Raw genomic sequence first — 16,063 nt, forward strand, 5'->3', positions numbered from 1 at the left:
TGGTTTGGAGGGTGGGGGTCTTGCCTTTTAAATCGGTCCCTAATTCTCTAAAATATCCTTAGATCATCTGCGCTGCACCCCAGGATACCCAGAACATGGGGAGGGGGGTTTAAACAATGATAACAGATAACTGTTTACACTTATGGGATACCTCCTTCTGCCCTCTGTGCTTTGTTTATTGGCCACCAAATATGACAGGTAGCCTAGCTGGCCAATAGGAAAGTGCAAAGGGCAGGAGGAGGCAGACAGATTTGCAACAAGGGTCACACACTCGAAGGTAAGAATTCATCATCTGTTCTCCTCAGTGTAAATGTAGAACCCTTAGTGTACAGAGTAGAAAAAATGAGTTGGTCTCCTCTGAAGGCAGAGGACCTTCGGTTAATTTGTTTTGTGTTAGCTGGCAGAGCTCCAAGGGCTGGGTCTCTGTTACCTCCCCCTGGATTCTGGAACTGGCTAGATGGTTCTAGAACTTAGAGGTTGGAGGAACACAGACTAAGCCTGAATATTTATGGAATTTCCTCCAATCCCTGGGTAGGTAAGGCCCAGAAGGCGGTGAGATAGGCCATAAATATTCTGTAGCCTGGCCATGTGGGAGCATAGTCCAGAGTCCAGTTGCCAGGAGGGGACCCCTGTGCTGGGGGGGCTCTGCCCCTGGGCAGAAGGAAGAAGCTAGAGAGAGAGAGAGAGCTAAAGACTCACATCCCTTAGCATCTTTAGCTATGCTTAGCTGTAAGCACCCTGACAGTCAGAGTTGGGTCTGTTCAGCAGGAAGTAGTTCAACAGCCATCTGGACTTCAAGATTAACTTAGGATGGACTGAGTGAGTAACCTTCATTCTTCCCAACCCAAGCTTGGACAGAGGAGGGACAGTAAGGTGCAATACTTTTCTTGTCCAAGGGACAACTTAGTGACAAGTTCACCGCCATAAAAAGTCACCCTTCACCTCTAGCTGGGGATTCAGGAGAAGCCAGTAGCATTAGCATTTGTTTTTTGTACTAGCACCTGTATACAAAAGTTGGACATTTTGCTATGGGTTTAGTTTAGCTATACTATAGCATCAATCCTAAGGGAGGACAGCTTTGCGACTCCTAGCAGCTATAAAGCTAGCAAGTCCTCAACTTGCATTCAAGTTCTACGGTTCTGGGCATCCCATATTCCACTTCCCATCCAAGTTTTAAACCCCTAAATAAACCAAAAACTTAACAAATATATCCTGGACTGGTTCTTGAAGCCTATGCTAGTGCTGAAAATCGTTATTGCCTGACTGTGTGCGTGAGGAAAGACCCAAAAATCGAGCGGCCATTACAGGGGTAGCGCAACATTAATATTCTTATCGGTGTGTCCTGACTATTAAAGCCTTGTTTTAATGTAATGTTTGAATTATACGCATATGTGGAACAGCCATATTTCCTCATCAGTTATAAAGGTCTGGAGGGGGATGAAAAGTTTTTCTCAAATAAACAAAATTCTAACTGCGAATTAGGTTTTCGTTCAGGAATAGTGTACATATTGTCTGGAATTCCATTCAGATAACAGTTCTGGTTGAAATGTTAAGTGCTTTCAAACAAAATATGTTAACACTTTTTTCACAAACGATTTTCCCATACGAACGTTCCAACAAAAATCTAATTGAGTATGGCCAGCTTAAGATTTTCATCTCTTTTCCTCCCTAGAAGGAACTACCTTTATAAAAATGGACCTGACTTGTTTGCCATTTACTTCAAAATGTCTGTACATGGATAAAGTAACAATATTGAACTGATACCGAATACTTTCCAGTTTGCTGGATGATTTCTATAACAAACCCTAGATCTCATTCTAACCATTTTCCTTAAGTCAATCTGTAAAGGTACTAAGGTGATGGAAAGGTTACCTACACTGCATAGTAAGTGTTTTCACACGCTTTCTAATTTTGTGGAAGACCCAAACACAGGGGTGCTCGGATAAGTAACTGCAACCACCAGGTGTGTTTGCCAGCTCTAGCGTTTCCCCTCCCAATTAGTTCCCAAGATCAATGATGGCTTATCGCTGATGGTAATGGCAAAAAACAGGAATCACAACAGCTAGGAATAATGCAGAATGGTATGCAGTGCCGGCCCAAGACATTGTGCTGCCTGGGACCAAGAATGAAATGCTGCCCCCCCCCCCCAGAAAAAAAATCACGCCAACCAAAAAACCCCCACATTCATTATTTTATATCATGATAACTAAAGGGGACCCGTCATGGCTCTATACATGTATAAAGGAGTATAAAGAGGACCTGTCATGGCTCTATACATGTATATAGAGGACCTGTCATTACTCTTTACATGTAAAGGAATATCAAGAGGACCTGTCATGGCTCTATAAGGTATATAGGACTATAAAGAGTACTTGACATGGCTCTATACAAGTATAAAGGAGTATAACGAGGGCCTGTCATTGCTCTATAGATGTATAAAGAGAACCTGTCATGGCTCTATACATGTATAAAGAGGACCTGTCATGGCTCTATACATGTAAATAGAGGACCTGTCGAGACTCTTTACATGTAAAGGAATATAAAGAGGACCTGCCATGGCTCTATAAATGTATATAGGAGTATAAAGAGGACCTGTCATGGCTCCATACATGTATAAAAGAGTATAACGAGGGCCTGTCATGGCTCTATAGATGTATAAAGAGGGCCTGTCATGGCTCTATACATGCATATAGGTGTATAAAAGGACCTGCCATGGATCTATACATGTATCCAGGAGTATAAAGGGACCTGTAAATTGCCGGCGGCCACAATGTCTTTTGCGCAAACTAATCAATGTACGCTAATTGTGTTTTTTTTTGGTACCAAAAATATCTAGAATAATACATATTGGCCTAAACTGAAGAAAATTGTTTATTTTTCTAAATTTTGGGGATATTTATTATAGCAAAAAGTTAAAAAATATATATATTTATAGCACAAAAAATAAAAACCGTAGAATTGATCAAATATCACCAAAAGAAAGCTCTATTTGTGGGGAAAAAAGGACATCAATTTTATTTGGGTAGCGGAGCTGGCTGGTGGGCATCAGTATGCTGCCCCCCTAAAAGTGCTGCCTGGTACCCATGGTACCACCCGGTCCCATCATAGGGCCGGCCCTGATGGTATGCCTACCAGAATGAGATAATTTGGGCCAAGCGTGGATGTTAATGTAGACAACACTGATGGAGAATCATCTCAAGAAAACAAGAGAGACTGGCCAGAAAAATACAATTCAGACAATCCTTTTTTTGATCAGTCAGGTAAGGTAGGGTGTGCAAAGGTTTAGGTGTGTCCATACATATGATAATTTTTCAGCTAATCTTTATATGCTGCACTTCGAAAAGCGCGAATAAGGTGCTCAGATCATCGGTAGCAATAAACATTGGTTGTTCTGAGTTACTGCACTTCACTGTCCCGCATTACATATAGGAAGGGCCTTTCACACCATCACGGCACACAGTAAAACATCAATCATAGTACGAAGTGCTCAGGTGGCATTCATTTTGAATGGAACCCCAATACATCTACAGAGCGTAATACAGCAGCATATCATGATGTGTGTTGCAATGTGCTATGGTAAAAAGAAATAAAGCAGGAGCAATTTCTCCTGTTTTGAAGTATATTCGAAATGAATGGACTGTGGTAACGCAGTGTGCTGCAACCCAAAATAAAGCATGTTGCAACGCATGTGTTACCTCAATGCACAGTGATGTGACTGGGCCCTAAGGCCAACTGACAGCCAACAGGGTGTAAAACAACCAACAATTTATATTAATTCTACCCGATAAAAAGCTGAGACTTCAAATCAGTCTTCCTAATAAAAGAAGGACAGGATAAATTCTAGACATTAACAAAGCTAAGGGTGCTAAAACTGAACAGCCGGAGCAGAGAAAAAGGTAGTTTTTCTCTGCCCCAGGAGGGGTATGTGGATTGATCGAAGGCAGGTTGGTGCGGAGCCGCTGTGAGCCTCATTCCCCGCTGCTGGCTTACAATTATTGGAAAAGCACTCGTGCTGCTGCAGTGAAATTAGTTATTGATCCCTTGTCCGGGTGATGAGCTAGAGCTCGCTCTGAGCTTCTGTGTACTGCACAAAGAGCTCCTTCTCTCTCACATCCACTGACAGGCCTGTCTTCTTCTCTACAAGACTCAGCGCCACAGATCTGCGACATGCCCACATTGTACATCCTGGCTTAAAGAAACACTCCAGTCACAAAGAAAATCCTTGTTTGCGCAGATACATTGCATGTTGCCTGTCTGTGAGTCCATTTATGCAGCTTGGCCCTAGGTCTGTCAGTACAGTGAAGTAGTAGCCCTGATCTGAAGAGAGCTCTGTTTATTTCTCTATAGCCCAAGTCAACCAGCACCCCGGGGGCCACAAGAAGCACATGACTACCTTTGATGTGGCTTAATGTACTCATTAATTATCTGTTCAACAGCACACAAAAGGGTTAAAACAGGGCATGTGCCACAGATTTTGATTCTCACAAGCACTGTGCTGAGTTGAACTGCCTAATACACAAAGTTGCATGTCAAGCGAATCATGCCCCTCACCATATGATTTTTACTAAACCCACAAAAGGAAAATCAGTCTGCATATGCAGTAAAGCTTTATTGCTCTGCATTGTGTAAAAAAAAGCTGTTTGATCCTGTCTTCTCTGATCCTCCCTTTCTTCCACTGTCCCCAATCCATCTCCTGGTAGTACAGAGCCTTGGGGGCACTCTGCACATGCTCAGTTAGATGTGTATTGAGTGTTTTTTTTTTTTTTTGGAAGGTGCATGTGATTGGCACAGGGCCAATCAAAACTGTCCAGACAGAGGGTCAGGGTAGCCTCATAGGACAGTCAGAGTAGAATGAAAATTCCTCCAACAAGCTTTAACCAGACACTGATAGAAGTCACAAGATTGCTTTTACTGCTGATGAGAAAATGTATTTAGCAGTTTATATTTACCAAAATAATAGCATTTCCATGTTCTGTGTACTGTGGGAGGCCAGATATAGTGAATATAGGGTCCTGGGTTTAGTAACACTTTAAGCTAACATTGCTTCTCTACAGAGGGTGAATGCATGAAACATGCGCTGAGTAACATGGGGCACCAAAAGGCCATCCAGCACGCACAGATACTGAACATAACACCATGGCTGCACAAACAATATTTTGTCAATATCGCATCTCATAATCTCCTACAAGTGATTGCAATATTTGCATTTCACTGCTTTAAATGTGAGTTGCTACACAAGTGATTTACAGTTGCACAACTAGTGATCGCTCTCATACAACAGTTTAGCAGAACGTATTGATCATTATTTTCTTCAATGAAATAGAATGATAGAAGGAGATTAATTGCTTATTAATCACGTATTCATGAGACTGATGGGAGGATTTCCCATTCTAGGAATACCCCTGCAAGATTAATCTCAGGAGACAGCTGCACAAACTACAAATCTCTGAGTTTTCTGGGATTTTTGACATTGCTAACTTAGTCTTAATGCACACAATTTCAGCACTAAGCAAAATGAGGAGATATATATATATATATATATACTGTATATACAGTATATATATATATATATATATATATATATATATATATATATATATATATATATATATATATATTAGGGCTGTTACTGATCAAAATTTTTCTGTTCGATTAATCATTTTTTTTTTTATCTATTAATCGACTAATTTCGATTAATTATAACGCACATACAGATCCAACTACTTTTAGCTGATCTCCTTGCAGGCTGATTCCCAGTGCAGCTTCCAACAACTGGAAAATGTATAGCAGGATACACAAAACACACAAAGGCAGCGCTCGATGGGAATAACATTAAAACTTTTATAGTCTTCAAGTAGGTAACAAAATAAATATTGCACTGGAGATAAAATCGATGTAGCTACATAAACTGTAGAAATGGTGCGAGTAATACCAAACAGTACCAAAAGCAGTCATAAAAACATGTAGCCATGTATGATACTGGTATAAAAATGTGTACAACGATACCACTGCTGAATCCAGATGAGGAGAGGTTAACATCAGTCTGTCGGCATGTAGATGTCCTATGAAGGGAACTATCACAACTCCCAGTGGATGGTTGTAGAATCCCAGGGTGATAGAGGGAAGTGTAATAGCCCTTGCGTGTGGCAGATAGTGAGGTCCCGCTGGCATGCAGATATGAAGGCACAGCAAAGGAGCTCTTCAGATGGACACGGCAAGCCCCGCCGGTGGCCGTGACGTTACTGGATCTCCGACGGAACTCCCTGAAGGCCCAGAAGCCGGTGGAGAGGCGAGTACCACTCAAAAGAATTTTAATCGATCAAAAAGATTTTGATCGATCAAAAAAATTAAAGATTAATCGATTAATTAAAAGTTAATTTGCACAGCCCTAATATATATATATATCTCATTATGCCCATCCACCATGCCATTATGACCAGCCACCTAATATTGAGTAGGTTTTCCTTTTGCCACCAAAACAGTCCTGACCTGTCGATGTATGGATTCCAAAGTAACATCCACATGAATGGAAGGACCCAAGGTTTCCCAGCAGAACATTTTCCAAACAATCACACGGTCTTTCCGTCTTGTTCCCCTAGTGAACCCTGGTGCCATCTCTTCCTCAGGTAAGGGATGCGCACACATAGCCATTCACATGATGTAAAACGATGATTGATCAGACCAGCTGGTCTTCTTCCATTGCTCTGTAGTGCAGTTCTGATTCTAATGTGCCCATTGTAGGCATGTTTGGCTGTGGACACGGGTCAGCATGGGCAACCTGGTCGGTCTCTGGATACGCAGCCTCAAGCACAACAAACTGTGATGTGTGTTCTTCCATCTTTCTATCAGAACCAGCATTAACTTTTTCAGCAATTTGAGCTACAGTAGCTCTTCATTTGGATTGGACTACATGAGCCAGCTTTCACTCCCTAAAATGCATTATGAGCCTTTGCCACCCATGACCCTGTCACTGGTTTTCCTTCCTTGACTACTTTTGGTAGGTCCTGACCACTGCAGGCTGGAAACATCCCACAAGAGTTACAGCTTTGGAGTTGCTCTGGCCCAGTTGTCTAGCCGTTACAATTTGGCCCTTGTCAAATTCGCCTAAATCAGTGACAGCATGTTCACTTGTAGCCGAATATATCCCGCCCACTTTCAAGTGCTATTATAACAAAATAATCAGTGTTATTTTATTTACCTTTACCTGTCAGTAGTCATAATGTTACAACTGATCAACAGGGCTGTCTTATTGCCTGGTCACACTTGGGCACTGCCCAGGAGCCCCATGTGCATGGGGGCCTCATGATAGTCTTGCATTATATCATATTTGCCAACTGTCCTATATCTGCTAGGATAGACATGCACTTTACCAAGATTTCCCAGGATGATGGCCTTGTCCTTAGTGGCATCCCAGAACTTGTATTTTGCCCCCCTGATGCCCTTCTGCCTCCCCCTGTGATTTTTGTGTTGATTTAGTCTTTCAATTATGGCATGTTTTCTTTATGTTTAAAATCAATTTTATTAAAAGTATGAATATATATATGTATATGTTTAATTCTATCAACGATTTATACTTTAATTCTTAAATAGGTACGTAAATTTGGGGCAGGCTGGCAGGGGCCCAGTGCATTACTTTGCCCAGGGGCCCATGATGCTATTAAGTCGGCCCTGTTGATCAATGTACTGCGTATATATATATATATATATATATATATATATATATATATATATCAATTTACAGCAGAATAAGCTTAGGGTGGTTGAGGATGGGAGCAGGACTGAACAGTGGTTTAAAGGTGTTGTAAAGGCAGGTTTTTAATCCTTTTGCATTCTATACATTAAGATAAAAAGCCTCCTGTGTGTAGAAGCTCCCCTCAGCCCCCCTAACACAGGGAGCTGTGACTCGGCTCTGGTGCTCCCATAGCAAGCTGCTTGCTGTGGGGACACTGAACAGGAGGGAGGGGCCAGGATCGCAAAGGGGGACCAAGAAAAGGAGGCTGTGAGCTGCTGAGATGTTTGTTATTAAAAAAAATAGAGATTTTACAATCACTTTAAGTTTCTAAAAAGCTACTCTGCTGACCACTGGAAATGCATATTTTGCTTGATTACTGTGAATGGAGTGATGGATAAAAAGGTCTCCCTAATTTTTTGGTCAACATTTTTTAAATCCCATAAATCTTTTAGATTGTAAGCTCTTTTGAGCAGAGCCCTCTTAACCCTCTTGTATTTTATTTATTTGGGCTGTACGGTCCTTTATATTTTAAAGCACTGCACAAACTGTTGGGGGTCCATCATGACATAATAAGCCCCAAACAAGCTCTACGACCAGTACCAAAGAATATCATTTTTAATTGTAACTTTATTAAGGTTCCAATAATGCACACAATGACGAAGGGCATGTTCTTTCTTTTTGAAAGAGGTATCCTGCCCTGGCTGGTGATGTGGAGGGCAGATAAAACCTTCCCTAGGTGTTTATCAAATTACTGGTGTAAGGTCTCTAGGTCTGGTTTAACAAAGAGCAAGTCCTTAGAAAATGTTCAGCATCTCCACAACATAAACAAAGATTGCCACGTGTGCAACAAAGATATTCTTTCACGTGGAGAGGAGGTCAAAGAAGATCAATCTGCATGGACTCTGTAGAGCTGGCCTCTTTCATTGAAATTCTGTCTGGAGATGCAAAATTACCAGGTTGAACATCGGGAAGCATCTATGTGGGCTTCTGGGTGTTGCCACTTTTTGCCCTTCATTCACAAAGTCGCTTTTCAATCTGGATGGCAAGATGAATCAGCATGTCTAAAGGCTCTGGAACCCCACACAGAAGAGTTTATCCTTTACAGATTTGGAAAGGCGTAAAGAAAACTTTTAGAAAGGGGTAGAGTCGTTCCATACAATATCAGTGCACTAGTGCCTAAAGTCAGAGATGTATAAAAGGATAATTCTCCCACTCTACAAGAATCTGGTCCGGCCGCACTGGAGTATACTGTCCAGTTCCTGGCTCCAGTCCTCAGGAAGGCTGTGCTGGAAATGGATCTTACTTATGAGGAAATATTACAAGCACTGAACTTATTCTCTCTGGAGAAGAGACGCTTGAGATATGTTTTTTAATGTACAAATACCGTACTGGTGACCCCACAATAGGGATTCAACTTTGCTGCGAAAGGGCATTTAAAAAGACTCACGGCCATTCACTAAAATTAGAGGAAAAGCAATTTAACCGTAAACAGCGTAGAGGGTTCTTTACGGTAAGGCTGCATTCACACCTGAGTGTTTTGTCGCCTGAAGCGTGACGCTCAAAAAGGGGAAAAAATACATTATTCCCTATGGAGATGGTTCACATCTCCACTCCAAAACGCCTGACGCCGAAACGCCTGAAGCTCAAACAAGTTCTGGATCCTATTTTGTCGCGCGAATCGTGCGGTTTGGGCATTTTTGAGCGTTTCCATTTCCCATAGAAAGTAATGGAAACGCTCGATTCAAGCGACTAGCGCGACAACGAGCGTTTCATACGGGCGTTTTGTCGATTTAATCAATAGCAACGTAGCGACGGAGTCCGCCTCGTGTGAAAGGAGCCCAAGGTGTTTATTTATTTTTCTGTGTAAGGGAAAAACAAGATAATAATACAATAACAAATTATACATTTGCACATTGCCTGGACCTGGAAGCACTGTTTTAATATTCTCTTTTACCAGTGCTTAAACTCCAATACACAGATCAAATGTTGCCTTTCTAATCTTTCAAAAATGCTTTATAGAAGAAATACACGGTTGCTTACGTACAGTGGTCCTTGATTCTATCAAATTGGCTCATGAACAGAAAACACAGGTCTCAAGGTACAATTAATCCACCAATGCATAGGAGTTACAAAAAGTTATAGCAAAGTATATTTTTCTATTGTTCATTCACTTGTACTCTACTAATGCAAAGTTGTTGGATCTTCCAGCTACACAGGAGGATTGTGAGAGTGCTAAAGAATGACTACAAGAGATAGGTTTATAGTAGAACCTACACAAAGCACAGTAGAGCCTTCTTCACACAGGAGGTATCTGCAAGTCTCACTGTCTCGCAAATTAAGTTAGAAAATAAAATGTGCTACGATACAGCCATTATCTTCAGCATCACCACAGTTTCAAGTGTGAACATTGTGAACAGTAAAATATGCGCAACCCCTTCCAAGACGTGTCGGTACGGGAGCCTGAGGAGAACAATTCAATGTAAAGCATTGACAGAGGGTTTTGCATTCAGTCTAGTCAAACACAGAGAATGACACCCACTCCCTGAGCTAATGAGCCTGCAGGGCATTTGCTGAAAGTCTTTGTTCTGCCCCTCCCTGCTGAAATGTAAATATGGAGCTGCTAAGAGACAGGCTGCAAACAGCTGGTAATTCACAACAGCCTTTGGCAAAGGGTAACATTCCCATCTCCTTTTCTCTGTGTTTTCTATTCTTGCCCTGTTCACACTCATCCCTGAACAGCCTGCAGATACGTCACATTTCAACTCTGGATAAGGCACTCCTGTATTATTATACACACCACTAAAACTTTACCTCATGTGAAGGAGAACGTCTACAATGGTATATGTTAATATTTGCTTTGGCCTTCGCCATTAGGTTAAAGCCTGAACGCAGTTTTACAACTAAGGCTGGGTTCACACTACGATTTTCCCGTCCGTCAGCCGCATACGTTTTGAGTATTGAAAACGTACGGGCCCGTACGGGAAAACGCATACATAGACAATGCATTGCAAATCGTATGCACTCAGATGCATCCGGGTGCGTACGATTTGCTGGCAAAACGTTTTTTAAACTAACGCAAAACCGTGTTCAACCACGGTTTTGCGGCCGTTTTTGAAACAGTATGGCAAACGCATACGTTTTTTTTAACATTAATGTCAATGGAAAACGCACATATGTGCGGTTCCATACGTTTACGTCCGTTTCAGCCGCATACGTTTTTTCATATAAATCGTATGCGGCTGACGGACGGGAAAATCGTAGTGTGAACCCAGCCTAAGCCATGTTTTAGTTAAACTGTACATATCTTTGTAACTACTTGGTATATCCAGGTGAATGATACCTTGTTTTTTCAGGACCCATTAGACCTCATTTGGTGGTATTGTAAAGGCCTATTCAGACTAGGTGCTTTGGGACTGCAAAGAGCTCCATTTATTATCAGACCAGTTCCCACCACCGTGCCGCAGTGGTGTTCTCTGAAAAAGGCATGACGTGTCTTTTTTCAATCCACCACATCGCAATACGCTGCCACCAACAGAGCTTTGTGACATTTCAATAAAGTTCACATAAAAAAAAAAAAATGTGTGATGAGCTGGGATCAATGCACTGGCACCACTGTCATCACATCTCACTCCAGCAACTGCGTTCTAACAAAGCTTCTGGTGTGAATGGGCCTTAAGCCCTGGTTCACACTGGGTACGATTTGAAACGATTTGAGATGCGATTTGACATGTCAAATCGCATCTCAAATCGGCGGCAATTGTAGGCAATGGCACTGTCCTAATCAGTGCGACGCCGCATCTGCGATTTCAAAAAGTAGTTCCTGTACTACTTTTTGCGGTTTCGGGCCGCGATTTACATTAAATTGCGGCCAAAATCGCGGTAAAATCGCAGCCGCGAAATCGCGGTAAAATCGCGGTAAAATAACCTAGGCTTAAAGTGATTGTAAACCCTTACAGACCACTTGGCCCTACAGGTAAGCCTGGATTAAGGCTTACCTGTAGGTGCAAGAAATATCTCCTTAACCTACAGGGTTAAGGAGATATTTGCAGAAAAGACTGCACCGATGTCTACAACAGCGCAGGCGCAATGAGCGTGCCATTAATGAATGGAACCATGTTGTCCCTAAAGGCTTCCACGTGCATGCGCGGGAGTGACGTCATCGCTGCTCCGGCCAGTCACAGCTCCATAGCAGCGATACCATGAAGTCACTCCGCGTATCATGGCGGCGGCGGAGAAGAGGAACGAGGGTCGCTGCGGGGGCTTCGATCTCAGGTAAGTAATTCACAATGAGCTAGTATGCTTTCACATTGGAGTGAAATTAGAGGCACTTTCAAGGCGCTTTGCAGGCGCTATTTTTAGCGTTATAGCGCCGGGAAAGCGCCTCAGTGTGAAAGTAGCTTAACACTAACTTTGATCAAGCCCTGATCCTTTTATTCTAACATGGTGGGAAAAGGGGACGTACAATCCATGGCAAAGTTTATACCACAAGACGCTACCATAGACTTTCAAGAACTTATTTTGGGGGCAGAATAAAGAACTCACCGCTCCAGGTGAATTGGTTTGTGCCCGATAGGAACTCCAGTCAAGTGCTACCCCCCGGCCAGCCTCCGTGAGTATGTGAATTGAAGAAGAAATGGCTGCACATCAATAGAAATCCAAATGCTGTTTATTAATCACCAAAATGACATCAAAGGATACCAAAACATAAGTCTTATAGACGCGTTTCACAAAGTACAATGGTGCTTAATCATTATCAAGAACTTCTTTTGGGCGACTGGCGTCCCACGATTCTGTTTGCGCAATTTTACCACGATTCATCAGGCGACAAAATCGCACTGCAATTTGGGTGCCATTTAAAGTAACAGGGATCGAAAGGGCGTCCCACAATTTGTGGCGATTCCAATCACATTGATTTCATTCGCAAAGCGTAATGCCGTAGTGTGAATGGAGCCTAATGCCGCGTACACACGATCGGTCAAACCGATGAGAACGGTCTGATGGACCGTTTTCATCGGACCAAACCGATCGTGTGTGGGCCCCATCGGTTATTTATCCATAGGTTAAAAAAAAGCAATCTTGTTTTAAATTTAACCGATGGATACCTAACCGATAGAAAAAAAACGATCGTTAGTAGGCACAACCATCGGTTAAAAATCCACGCATGCTCAGAATCAAGTCCACGCATGCTTGGAAGCATTGAACTTCGTTTTTTTCAGCACGTCGTTGTGTTTTATGTCACCACGTTCTGACACGATCGTTTTTTTAACCGATGGTGTGTACACACGACAGGCCATCAGTCAACCGATGAAAACGGTCCATCAGACCCCGTTCTCATCGGATGGACCGATCGTGTGTACGCGGCATTAGAGAAGCATTGGAAGAATCAGAGAATGTCACCTTCAATAAGAGAATGCCCACACAGCTGCTTTGCTTTTAAGCTATTCCCTTTAAATGGTTTCCAAAGACAAGCTACAGGCTGTTATATTTATTTATTTTTTTATAAAAGAGGATTTAGTAAGATTCACAAATAAATAAAAACATTTCAGGAGCTTATTAGAGTAGAACTAATTTAAAACGCAGATTGTTTAGTAGGAAGTGGTATTGTTCAATACACAGCTGATGTCCTCTCCAACAACATGTTTGAAATAGGTGAACTGCTGGAGCAAAAAATTAGAAGGCTGTATTAAAGAGAACCTGTCATTTACACAAACGTAAAGCAGACCTTGCACTAAAAAGACAAGGGGGTAGATTCAGGTAGAATGATACGCTACGCCGCCGTAACTTAGTGAGGCAGGTTCTGTATTCACCAAGAACCTGCGCCCTAAGTTACGGCGGCGTAGCGTAAATCTGCCAGCGTAAGCGCGCCTTATTCAAATTGTGAAGAGGTGGGCGTGTTTTATGCAAATAAAACATGACCCCACGTAAATGAAGTTTTTGACTAACGGCGCATGCGCCATCTGTGAAAGTAACCCAGTGCGCATGCTCCAAATTAACCCGCAAAAAGCCAATGCTTTCGGCGTGAACGTAAATTACGCACAGCCCCATTCACGGACGACTTAAAATTTTCAAAATTTTACGCGGGAACGACGTCCATACTTAACATAGGATACGCCTCATATAGCAGGGGTAACTTTACACCGGAAAAAGCCTAACGTAAACGACGTAAGAAATTGCGCCGGGCGGACATACGTTTCTGAATCGGCGTATCTACCTAATTTGCATATTCCTTGCGTAAATCGACGGAAGCGCCACCTAGCGGCCAGCGTAAATATGCAACTAAGATACGACGGCGTAAGAGACTTACGCCGGTCGGATCTTAGTCAAATCTATGCGTAACTGATTCTAAGAATCAGGCGCATAGATGAGACGCCGCAACACTCAGAGATACGAAGGCGTATCTGGAGATACGCCGTCATATCTTCTACCTGAATCTGGCCCAAGGTTGATGGAGCAATCCAAGAAAGACATCCTTTTTGGTGTTCTATCTTAAGGTGACACTATTATTAAAAAAATAATCAATACACATCCACTACTTAATGGCCCTGTATTTTTCATGAAATAATTCCTACTGTTACCGTTTTTCTGCCCCCTTGCAAAATACCCTTTGAGCTCCCAAACCTTTCAGTTTCCCTGTCACATCCATAGAGGGTTGCAACAAGCAAAAAAATAAATACAAATTGGGATTTTTGAAAAGGCTGAGAGAAATAGAAGGGACTTTTAGAAGTGGTTGCAATATATACCCAGTGAGGTGACTGGCCGCAGGTGACAAAAAAATCCTCCTACGTAGGTTGTACCTGTTTATCTGCAGTCCAGATTTTATAAAGATTGTCTGAGCTGTCAGAAAAAAGGGGGCACAGAGCTGAAGTTACACTCTCCAGATCCCAGTGGGGAGAGCTCTGACAGCTAATTGGAGGCAAGGGACACACCCCCCTCCCTCACACAGCACACAGGGACAGAGCTGAGGCTGTCAATCAGCTGGAGCTCTCTCCACTGTCACCTATTTTTCCCTTGGTGTCAGGAAAACTTGTCAGAAGTGATACATGATGATAGCAGAGGGATGAAGCAGCAGACAGAAATGACACTTAGTGTGCTCTTAATTAAGACAAGTGCACACTATATTATTGTCCAATTACAGATCACACTGGAATGAAAACAATATTGATAACCCCCCCAAGCCTTAAAGTGTACACTTCACACTGGAATGCTTGGTCCCTAATGCTGTACATAGTCGGCTATTTTTTTTCTTGTTCAGCCAGCACACTGAATAAAAAAATATATATATACTGTATATATAAAAATAGACACACAAATGAGATGGATGGAGGAATCTCTGCTGTCAAGACATTGTATTCTGACAGTGGAACTTGCTGATTGGCTGCAGTCACTGATCAACAACAGTTTTCCAGTATGTCCCTTTTATGGATGTCACTTAAACAATTGACACACTGATTTAAGGTGGCTTAATTTTGATCCATCTATGGCCAGCTTTAGGTTGAAACCTCCGGACCCCACCCTGTCCACCCATTCCCTATACCTAACCTTTCACCCATCCTGCTTTCCCTCCTTACTCTCCATCTCGCCACCTTCTATTCTGCCACATCTCCTTCTCATCCACACTGAAGATGACACTATGCATATTACTGTGGACATGCCTGTGTAACACCTGCCTCACTACACCCCACCATTTCTTTCCTTCCCATTCCTAACTACCTACCTTTTCCATAATACCCACCCCCTTCTCATTCTAACATCCATGCCTTCTTTTTACCCATGTTCTTTCTTCCCACTTTAACACATACACTCTAGAGCAGTGGTTCTCAACCTTCTAGTGCCACGACCCCTTGATAAAATTTCCCAAGCTGTGGGGACCCCTACCATTAAAATTATTTTCGTAACGTTGGTTGTCAGCACCCACCCAAGGCAAGACAAGTAATTTGCACCCCCAACCTACGGACATTTAGTGCTACCAGAGTCCTTTTAATGGCAACTATAGTCACAGGTAGTGTTACTGTGTCTCTGTCTTCACTGTGTCTCCGACTTTGTGGTGTTTCGTAGCAGTGACACCTATGCCGAAATCCGGAGATGGGGTCTCCTCCAGTCCCTCCCACTTCCCATTCCTTACCAGTCAGCTGACCTCTAGTCTCTGCTCCCCAGCCATGTCCCGTGAACTGAATGGGTGCCTGCGAAGAGGCTGAGTGGGCTGCTGCGGGCTCCAGGAATAGCCCACTTGGGCGGCCACAGGCTCCAGGGATAGCCCTTGCTGGGTGGCCGCAAAAAGACTGGGAGAGCGATGCAGGCTTTAGGACCAGCCCAGGATTCGGTGACCCCTGG

Source organism: Rana temporaria, chromosome 9 (assembly GCF_905171775.1).
Source record: "Rana temporaria chromosome 9, aRanTem1.1, whole genome shotgun sequence".
NCBI lineage: Eukaryota > Metazoa > Chordata > Amphibia > Anura > Ranidae > Rana > Rana temporaria.